The following is an 11,655-nucleotide window of genomic DNA, read 5'->3' as shown; positions in this document are numbered from 1 at the left end:
GCAGTTCTACATCCTTCAGCCACCCATGGTCTTACCTAAAGGGAATTGAATTTGGCCAGAGACCGTCCAAGAATGTTAAGAAAGTGTAAATATGATGTGCTGGATGTGTACAGAGAGGAACGATTTGGGATTTAATTAAAGTTTATTTGGGAAAATCCACGCACATGTTCAGCACTTGATATAAGAATTCAATTGACAGCAAATCTCTCCTTCAGTTCATCAGGGATTCATCAGAGTTTCTGTACTTTCTATACGCTCAAATGGCTGCGCACAGGCTGTCAATGTCAAAGTGCTGACACAGTGATTCTATTTGAGTTTCTCCATATTTCATACTCCTAACTCCCAGCTCCCAACTTTTTATGAATAAATCTAAACTAATATACAGTGGTAAACTGATTGAAGATGGTAAAAAAAAAGTCCTGCTTCGAACACATTAATTTTGAGGACAAAATGTTCACCTGCTGCCTAATATATCCCACCCACTCACAGGTGCCATGATGAAAAGATAATTAGTGTCATTGACTCACTGGTCATAATGTTATAATGTCATAATTTTAAAATAAAAAATAAAAATCACATTTTACATGTCAAAACCAGACAAATCCAAAGGACATAGTTTTTATATTCTATATAGTCGAGTTGTTTCTTGTGAAGGGGAAGTTTTTCAATCAATTGTGAACAAGCTTTTTGGAAGATTTAAAGAAAGAAAGCAAAAAAAAAGAAAAAGAAAGGAGACAGGCATTCCACAAGGGGGGAACCACAAACTGCAAAATACAAATGTCACCACACATCCTTGAAATGTCAGCTGGCATTGCGTGTTGAGACCAAATATTTTTGTTTGAAAGCAAGAGGTATAACATATGAAGTTTTTGTCCCAAAGCCTTGTTGTCTCTGCCAAAAGACTCACATTAGACCGTACAGAGCTTTAAACAAGATGAAGAGCCAAAAATACTTGCAGCAAGTCAACATAGAAATAGCTAAAAAATGGAAAATCAATGTTTTGCAGTGCTACAGAAAACCGAGAAGCACTCTTGCCTTGCTTTGTGTGCTGTTTTGTGTCTGGTGTTCCAGGCACTCTTGATATTTAGTGTAGACCCTGGTTGCCTCCGCCAAGAGGTTCATACTTGGCTCTACATGCATCAACAATATAGACAACACAAACAAACAAACGTGTTGCAATTTTATTTCAGGCCAAATATAAACCCTAATAGAAGGTTTAAATTGAAGAAGAAAGATGACATGCACAGAGGCTTCATGCGATTATTCTATCCATAATCCCCAGGTCCCATACTATATTTGCATTTGCATTTACATTTACGGCAATTAGCAGACGCCCTTATCCAGAGTGATGTACAACCTAGAACTGAGGTCGTGTAGGTCCTTTTTAAACAGGTGAAGGGTGTCAACGGTTCTGCAGCTGAATATAAATATCACACATTGTATATTGCACATTGAGCTGTCATCTTTCTCTCTGTTCTATACAATATAAACAAAGCTAATAAATATCATATAGACTAGTTAGACAAGCATTGAATGAACACTCTAAAAGAGTGAACACTCCCCTTCCATGTGTTTTGTGTAGGAAATGTGGAGTGCTTCAGGGAAGATTGGCTAGTGTTACCTCTAAGAGGGAAAAAGCTCTTGCTTTTGTCTTCCTGCATCACCTTGAGGGCAAGTTTCCTTTCAAAGCGAACAATCACGTGACCATGTTACTACACAAAAGTATTATTGCTTCAACTATTTTCCTAAAACACAGACATGGCCGCTCAAAAAGCAAGTGCTTTTTTTCCTCACCAATATTCCCTGAACAAGAGCTTTTGTTCCATGCTTTTCTCATGACCTTCGACCTTAGGTATCAGTCGGGTGCCTGTGTGCAGCATTGAGGTATCCTTTATAACACCCTGGTACTTACTCATACTCACATAGACTCTCTCTCACGCACACACATACACACACACAATGTGAGAAAATGTAGGAGAAGTAAATACCATTAGATGTTGGTTTGTAGTGACTTTTTTGATTGTGCAGTGATGGAACACAGTCATCAACACAGAAAAGATTTTAAAATGAATGTTTGTAAACTTTGTCACACAATTAATCTGTAACCGAATATAAACCAGGTGTTTTTGTTTTGAATGGTACAAGAAACAAGTCCAAAATCTTTTACATTAATTAAAGCTGATTCTGTGTGCGTGCGTGCGTTTCTTCTGTGTTCTGCCCACCTTCAATTTAGGCTCCTTTATTTAAAATCAAAAAGTGAGATTTGTCCATTCCACTTGTAGATATTTGTTGAGGAACATAAATATTTCCCAAAGAATAAGACTGGAAGGTGAAAGAAAGAGAAACAAATATAATAAACAAAAAGTAAGACAGAGAGATGAGAGTGACAGAGAAAAGGGTGATAACATGACACAGGTGGAGGAAATAGAATTTAAGAAGGAGAGAAAACTTTTAAGGGAGAAAGAGGGAGGGAGGGAGGGAGGGAGGAAGGGGGGGAGGGAGAGAGAGAGAGAGAGAGAGAGATGTGCAAATAATTAGTTCATAAAGATTTTCTTTTTTTCTTTTCTTTTTGATAGTGGTTGAAAAATAATAACCATAGATCATACTATAAATACAATACCTATGGAAACCTATCAAAACAAACAAACAAACAAACAAACAAACAAATATATAAATAAATAAATATTGCATCTTTTTGGGCCAGTTGTTCAAAGGTGAGCTGATCGGATTCTGGTTATCGGATTGGATCAAATCTTGAAAATGGGTTGTTCAAAAGGGAAAGAAGGGTGTTGTTCAAAACTTGTCAGTAGGATTTGGATAACTTTGATCCAAAATAACAGGATTATCCTGATCCCAACAGGGGGTAGGATTTCAAGGTGGATTCCAGGAGGAAAATGTAGTAAAACTTTAAAATTGGTCAAATGATACATTTGTATCATTTAGTGTATATACTTTTATTTATATTTTGCACTTGACTTGTGTAACCGTTGTAACAGTGATAAAGTAGATATAGTAGACATAGGCTACCAATTAAGCTATTCAGTATAGTAAAGTAAAAATAATGAAATATGAAATAATCCCCCAAACAGATTTCAATAACAAACAAAAATATGTTGTCTAACAATTGCATCCCTTACTATACGTCCAGTCAGTCCCTCATTCTGACAGAATGCCAGAGGTTGGTCTGGTTCTTTAACAGGCTCAGGTGCATCATAAACATCATCACAGAGAGGGACAATGCGCTTGGTAGCGATGTTGTGCAGGACGATACACGCTAGTATTATGTTGCATGCTCCCTGTGGTTCCACTCACAAGTAGTTAAGGCATGCAAAGCGTCTCTTCAGAACTCCATTTAAACGTTCAATTGCACATCTTGGTTTGCAATGAGCAGTGTTGAAGCGTGCCTGCGCCGGTGTGGTTGCTGCAAGAAAAGGAGTCATCAGCCATGGTAGGAGTGGATAGGCACTGTCTCCTAATATTATTCCATCCGGTCGGTTGGTTTGGAACTCTCTGTATAAAGCACTCTCTCTCAGGATACGTGCATCATGAACAGACCCAGGCCACTTTACGACACAGTTTGTAATGTAGAGGTCAGCATTGCCCACAAGTTGGATGTTGATGCTGCGCCTCTCCTTTCGGTTGATGTACTCCCAATCCATCTCATGAGGTGCTTGGATATGCACATGAGTGCAGTCAATAACCCCAATAGTATTGGGCATGTTCCCCAAAAGAAAAAACTTGTGCTTGGCCTGGGCAATCTAGACATCCTTTGGAAGTAAAACAAACTGATTGACCAGGCTGGCCAATGCCATTGACACAAATCACTCACAGTTGATTTGTTCACTCCTATATTGTCACCAACTACTTGGTAGAAAGTGCCAGATGCATAGAAGCACAGACCAATGAGGACCTGTTCCTCCACGGACAGACTGTGACTCTTGCGGGTTCTCAGTTGAAGTTTTGGCCTGACAAGGTCTGCAGTTTACCTAATATCAGCGAAAGCGAGCATACAGTTCTTCAGTGGTTTATTGCTCCAGTGGTTGTGCACGCTCAACATACACCCTTTGACGGTATCCTCTTTCACCAAAACGTTGGTAGCGATGGACAATACCTGCCTTGTCAGTGCCTCTCTCTAAGTTCTCTGAGAAAGGCTGAATATAAGATGGCTGTCAAATACCCACACACTAATTGGCTGACGTGCTGTGTTCCATTAAATCAATCATGCCCAAGGCCTATAAATACTATGTCCACTGCAACAGATGAGGTGGAACCATGGATATAAAAAAAAACTAATTTTACTGTTGCAGAAACCCATGCACTGCTGGAGGGTGTTAAGTGCCATTATGCCTCAATAGTAGGAAGCTCTGTTGTGGGTGGAATGATGACTGACAAAAGGAAGAAGGACATTTGGGTTAAAATCACCCAGAATGTGAATGCAATGGGGTCTGGCCGAAAGCAAGTGAAATTTAGATGGAAAAGTCTGAGCCCAGAACAACAAAGGACCTTGCTGAAACAAAAAACACCCAAACAGGCACCAAACCCTTTAAGAAGGGTGAATACACAGATGTGGTTCTGGACATTATTGGAGGTGAGATCTCTAAAGCTCTGCACGTGATTCAAAGTGTTTTAGGGGATGGTGAGCCTACGATTGTAGAGAAAAGTGAGCCAGTTCCTCCTAATGCAGAGGAAACATTCATTCTGGATCTCAGCACTATTATTGAAATACAACCTGGATCCTCACTGGTAGAGCCAGCAGTCACAGGAGCTCAGAAAAGAGGCTTGAAGCGTCCTTTGCCGAATAATAATGATGATGCCTATGAATCACTTCTAAAACGAGAGACTGAAAGAGCAGAAGCACAGATACTCCTGGCAGAGGAACAAATCAAGCTGACCAAACTGGCACAAACCAAAGCAAAACTTCAGATCCGCCTCCTAAAAGCAGAGCTTGGAAATGCTGGTCTCTCCTCCTCAGATGAAAAAGAACCCTGAGCATTCTTTATTTTGTTAACTATTTTTTTAAGATATTTCCAAAATATCCACAATGTATTTGTTAATGTATATTTGTTTTTTATTTTATGGTGACTCAGATAAGAGGTCATAAAATAAATGGAATGGAAATGGATGTTTTTGTTATTTTTGTGTTTTGTCTCAAAATAAAAAACTCTTGCAGTGACCACATGTTGGCTCTTCTACCAGTTCTTTACATAGCTGGTAGCCCACGTTGTGATATGTTGTCCCATTTAGAGCACAGGTAATCCGGATTTGCCAATCTTGAAAACTGTGTATCTGGATCAGGGTGATCCAGTCCAATGTTGCTTTGAAAAACTGTCATAAAAAGACAGATTACCTGATTCTGAATAGGAAAAAATGGGATTTCCAAATCCGGATCATTTTGATCCAGATACAATTTTTTGAACAACTGGCCCTATGAGATTTGAATAATATTTTTTTTAGTTATTCCTTTATACTTTGTGTGCTTGTTTTTATTCTCTACATTATGAACCTTCAAAGATCAACTGCAGTTATGTAATAATTTACTTATTTGGTTTCTGAAGCCTTATGCACCAGTTTATATGAGCCTGTTTCTTTTTTCTGTGAATGGAATGGGTTTGTGACATGAGAACTGAAATATGCAGTAAGGATATGATAAATAAAGCAAAAATTCATGTGATTTGGATCCGCTTGACAACCACAGTATTTCAAGGCTGCCTGACAAACTTTAGAGTGGCATCAAGACTAAAGAGAAAACAAGGAGAAAAGGAATGGAAGAGCCTTTTATCATTTTTATCAATTTTCGCTTTAAAATCCTAGTTCAGGGTTTATTACTAGCTCATTTGAATAACATTTGCCCTTACATTACACAGGCTATAAGTTGTTTTCTTTTGTATTTGTCCAGTTAATATGGATGTTCATACTGTACACTTGCTCATTTATGCAAAAATCCATTCAGAGACCATTGCAAGTCTTGCAATGGGTAGCTCAGTGGTTAAAACATTGCATTACTGACTGGACATGTGTGCATTCAAATTCCTGCACCCCTATCCTATGAAACAACTTATGATACTCTCTAAACTATGAATTGAAACCGAAAAAAGTACTAAAAATACAAAAGATAAATCAACTATTCCACTGTTGAACCTTTGGTCAATGCCCTTAAAATTAGATAAATATAAGTAGCTCTGGATGAGGGCATCTGCTACATACCATAAATGCAAAGTAGCAGGGCCAGATTGCTTCAAGATGACAGGAAGACTATAGCAACTCAAATTACCACTCTTTACAACTGTGGTGAGCAGAAAAGCTTCTCACAATGCACTACAGGTCAAACATTGTAGCAGATGGACAACAGCAGAAGCCCACATCAGGTTCTACTCCTGCCAGTCCAAAATGGAAATCTAAAACTAGAAAAATAAAATGTGCAGACTTTTTACAATCATCAACTAAATATTTTATGTTAAAGAAAGCACATTTAATCTCCTCTCTCTCTCTCTCTCTCTCTCTCTCTCTCTCTCTCTCTCTCTCTCTCTCTATATATATATATATATATATATATATATATATATATATAAATATATATATATATATATATATATATATATATATATTTTATTTTTTTTATTTTTTATTTTTATTAATTTTTTTTTTTTTACCACATTTCACACAGTAATTACTTTCTAACCCAATCTTTAATTCTGTGATTTCAAACTACACAATTGCCTCAGTCATGGTAGCAATATAGTAACTGTAGCTCTTATGCCGAATGTAATTCAACTGTCAATCAGTTTGAGAGTTCAGTAAAATCTTTGAGCCATGAAGTATTTCTAAGATGATATTTTATGTTTTATCTGATTCATAGAGCTGTATGGATCCAATGGAGGAAATGCAGCGATATTATATTATGGGTTAACTTGCGAGGATTGACTTAACAGTCTACACTGAGAAAAACATGCCAGGGGCACAAATTGTAGTTATTCAGTCCTCAAATGACAAGGGATTCTGTGGCCTGGAAAAGCGTGGCTCATTCTAATGTTGTGGAAGAGAAGCCTACATGACTGTGACAAGTTTGAAACACAAGCAGAGAATGATAGCTGGTTGTCCAAAACTACAGTGAGGTTTTGTGTGCTGACAGGGTTTTGTGTGATCAGAGACGGGGATTTAGTTTCAGCTGATGAGCTGTCATCCATGCTGAGATGCCGCCACACGTTCTTGAGATCCATGTCGAAGCCTGAATGTCTGAAGAAAGACTGGGTTGTATCTCATTAGTATAACAGTGATACAAAAACTGATATTAATTTAAGGAGCGAGAAGGTATAGAGAAAAAACTAATTCAGAAGACAGAGCATGCCTTGTGTCAAAAATGTGCATGGAGCAGATGTGAATGTCGACTAATATGATCTCTCCAATTAGCAAACACATTCCTTCCAACCTGTAACACTAATTTCAAAGCTTAGCAGAAACAACAGCGAGTCTTGTGATTAACCATGTCAAAGGCTACTGAGAGGCCAATAAGGATAAGAACCAATTACAGTTTAGCTGATCTAGTGGCAAGAGACTTCTAAGCAACAACTACTGTGGAATGGACTGTGGAATGCACTGCTTTGATTGGAGGCATTTCAGAGGGTCAGTCGTGCCGAGTGAGACAACTGATAGAAAGCTGCACAATCTGAATTTAGAAAAGAATGCAATGAAGTGATACTCATTGGCATTCGCTACCATCCAATTCCTCTAGTGCAAGCTTTTTCCTTTGGGAACTCAAGCTGTATCAACAACACTTTGGGAACGCGTCTGCGTGATCATGCTCTGAACTACGTGTGTAATCCATCCAATAGAGTAACTGGCGGGGTGACATCATGACCAGGAAGCTATGAAAAAAACATGCCGTGGAGATGGTGCTAGCTTCTTTTTGTTCAGGAAGCGATCTGTGTGTGTCTGTGTTTTTCTTTTCTTCTCTCCCTCTACTGCAGGGGTGGCCAACCAGTCAGAGACCGAGAGCCAAATTTTTTTACTGTGTTACCGCAAGGGCCACATCATACACATGGGCACACATGAACATCAACCATCCCTTCCTCTAACCACACACAAACACACACACACACACACACACACACACACACACACACACACACCAACATAATGACAGAAATTGACTCCTACAGTTCTAAGACCACAGGACAGTCATTTTCAACAATGAAGATTGTTTGCCATGTCTTACACACACAAAGTCCACAAACAAAAATATAATAATTTACAATAGCGTTTTTCTTTTACTATGCATGTTACTTAGTGGGAATTTTGTAAGAGCCGCATGAAACCAGCCAAAGAGCCGCATGCGGCTCGCGAACCGCGGGTTGGCCACCCCTGCTCTACTGTAATGTAGTGGGGCTGAAAGAATCCAGTTATGGGAGGATTGCCTGGGTCGAAAAGATGCTGGTTGGCTATCTCTCCTCCGGCCCCGCATTGTACTGCCCACCAAACCCCGTCGGCTCTGGTGGGCAAAGCATACACGCCGGTGGGTGAAACTCTTCCATTAGCATTGGTTATGTACCTAAATCCTTTAAACTGGCAGTTATTAACCCCCTAATTATGAAGCCGACCTTGACCCATGTCAGCTGTCCAACTACAGGCCAATATATAACCTCTCCAAAATTATAGAAAAGGTTGTAGCACAGGTTATGCTCACATCTACTTAGGAAGAACATACATTTTTTAAATGTAACAGTCAGGATTTAGGCCTCATCATAGCACAGAGACGGCACTAGTTAAGGTGGCAAATGACCTGTTATTAGCCTCTGATCAGGGTTTTGTCTCTTTACTTGTTTCGCTCTACCTTAGTGCAGCTTTTGACACCATTGATCAAACTATACTGCTTGCTAGACTTGAGAACGTTGTTGGAAAAAAGGGAAAAGCTCTCTCCAGGCTTAGGTCTTATTTGACTGATTGATATCAGTTTGTTGATGCAAATGGTAAACTCTCCACACTCTCTGAGGTAGAGTTTGGTGTTCCGCAAGGATCTGTCCTGGGCCCACTGCTTTTCTCTTTATATATGCTGCCTCTGAGTGAAATTATACATAAACATGGTATTCGCTTCCACTGCTATGCTGATGATACACAGCTGTATATTTCAGAAAAGCCAGATGAGAGAGATCAGCTTAACAACGTTAAGGAGTGTGTAAAGGACATTAGACAGTGAATGCTTGAACACTACCTTCTGCTCAACTCTGATAGAACAGAAGTACTAGGACCACATGCAGCTAGAAGTAAACTTTCCGATTACGTAGCATCTCTGGATGGTGTTTCTATCTCAGTGTGTACAGCTGTCAAAAACCTTGGTGTTATTATGGACCCTAGTCTTTCCTTTGAGGCTCACGTGAATAATATTACCAGGATCACCTTCTTTCACCTTAAAAATATTGCTAAAATTAGAAATATAATGTTGTTACAGGATGCAAAAAAAATTTTCATGCATAGTTCATGCTTTTTTTTACATCTACTGTATATTAGACTACTGTAATTCTTGATTGTCTGGGTGTTTGAGTAAGTGCATAAATAAGCTTCAGTTAGTTCAGAATGCAGCAGAGTCCTCACTAGATCTAGAAAATATGACCACATCACCCCTTTTATAATCAGTCTACACTGGCTCCCAATTAAATCTTGCATTGATTATAAAATACTACTACTGACGTATAAAGCACTTAATGGTCTCGCGCCGCAGTGTCTGAGTGAACTTTTGTACCAGTATGATCCTCCACGCCTACTTAGATCAAAAGGTTCAGGCTATTTGTTGGTACCTCAAATAATGAAGACTACAGCAGGGGGCAGATCTTTCTTTTATAAAGCCCCACAGTTATGGAACAGCCTTCCAATCTGTGTTCGGGACTCAGACACAGTCTCAGTGTTCAGGTCAAGGTTGAAAACTTATTTATTTAGACAAGTCTTTTATCAGTAGATTTTTCTTAGGTAAAGGAACAGATCTGGAGGGATCATGGATATAGAGTGTTTGGTGAACTGGGATAGTTGTATGCTGTCATCCCCTCACTCTCACACGTTCACTCAGGTTTGTTGACAGTGGTGTGGTGGGTCATCTCTTATCCCAGAAATCCCTCATGTCAGTGTTACCTTCTGGTTCTCCCTTTTAGTTATGCTGCCATAGTGAGCCTTGCCCACTATGCACAGTGACCTTAACTTTCATGCAACAACACAGACACATAATAATCCATATCCTTTTCTTCCTGTCACCCCTCTTCTCTCTCTCTCTCTCTCTCTCTCTCTCTCTCTCTCTCTCTCTCTCTCTCTCTCTCTCTCTCTCTCTCTTTTGGTCAAGTTAAACATGCTCCTGAGGTTCCAATGACCACTGTTCCTGCCCCTCTTCCCTCCGCGGATCTTCCCACTTCATCCAGGCCTGCCTCTGGATAGTGTCTTCTTCGGTTGGAGGCCATTCTGTGCAGCCGGGAACGGTTTTTTATTAACGCCTTGGGTGTTTCCATGAAGTTCCGGAGTAGGAACGGGAGCTCTGAGGATGAATTTGTACTGCATTTAATGTCAACAGTCTTCTACACTGACTCAGGACTACAGTTTGCTTCTGATCACCATTACTGTACCCCGCAACATCGTATATCTGGTGCAACCCAGATGAGGATGGGTTCCCTCTTAAGTCTGATTCCTCTCAAGGTTTCTTCCTTATGCCATCTCGGGGAGTTTTTCTTCGCCACAGTTGCCACCGGTTTGCTCATCAGAGTCAAACTTACACTAATAAAGAACATATTCATTTTTTATCACCACATTATCTGTGTAAAGCTGGTTTGAGACAATGTTCATTGTTAAAAGCGCTATACAAATAAAAATGAATTGAACTGAATTGAAGCCAGCAGCTGCCTGCACATAATGGCAGTCTTACAGGCCTATCAGGCTGACCTGCTCAAAAAGCTGGAAGGGGAAGGCTACACAAAGAATGATGACATCCTAGAGTGGCTGCATTTCAAAGTTTTCTCCCTCTTCGCTCTCATAGGGCTGCGTGGCGTTAGCAGCCCCAGCCCAGCTTGAGTCTACATTGTGAGGTCCAGAGGCACATTGTTGCCACTCGCACTCACCTGGTCGGGAACTTTAGTTGACGTCATCCTCAATAAAAGGGCTTCGACAAAATTGTCCTGACCACTCAGGTGTGATGGGGGTGGAGGTTTGAAGGGGGGCTTGGGAGCGCCTCAGCGCTCGGTGCCCACCTCTCCTCAGTGCTATCAGGAGATCGGTCTGGTAACTCTGCCACCTGTGGTGTTTCAGGGCACAGCGGTCTCCAGCGAGTGCCTCAGCCTCCGCCCGGGAACCTTGCGGTTTTGAAGGCCCCTAGAACAGCCACTGGGCAACGCTTGAGCTGAGAGGTCAGTTTTAAGAGATTGATTTCCTTAAAACACTATCTGGCAGCCTGGACACTCTGGTCAAATGTGTCTTGATGGGTCCTGCACACTGTAGAAAGAAGCTACATGGTTCAGTTCGAGTCTCGTCCGCCTCACTTCAATGTGGTGTTGAAAGGGATGCAGGCTCTGGTTATGGAACAAGAAGTACACACTCTCTTAAGGAAGGAGCCCATTGAGGTAGAACCTCTGCTTGACAAAAAGTCCGGGTTCTACAGCCGGTACTTCATAGTTGTCAAGAAGAATGTCT

The 11,655-nt window shown here is 40.4% G+C and overlaps 1 pseudogene across 1 annotated transcript; it reads right to left on the bottom strand.

Moving 5' to 3' along the window:
* Positions 1-1,402: 1,402 nt before the first annotated feature.
* On the bottom strand, positions 1,403-4,342 carry LOC310720666 (putative nuclease HARBI1; annotated as a pseudogene). The gene is made up of 3 exons: positions 4,300-4,342; positions 3,123-4,141; positions 1,403-1,417 (listed from the first exon to the last, which is right to left on the bottom strand). The product of its transcript is annotated as a putative nuclease HARBI1 (transcript).
* Between the last annotated feature and the right edge of the window lie 7,313 nt (positions 4,343-11,655).

Source organism: Silurus aristotelis (genome assembly GCF_946808225.1).
Source record: "Silurus aristotelis genome assembly, chromosome: 26".
Classification (NCBI taxonomy): Eukaryota; Metazoa; Chordata; class Actinopteri; order Siluriformes; family Siluridae; genus Silurus; species Silurus aristotelis.
The sequence above is the reverse complement of the archived record's forward strand: the minus strand, read 5'-3'. Positions and strand labels throughout refer to the sequence as shown.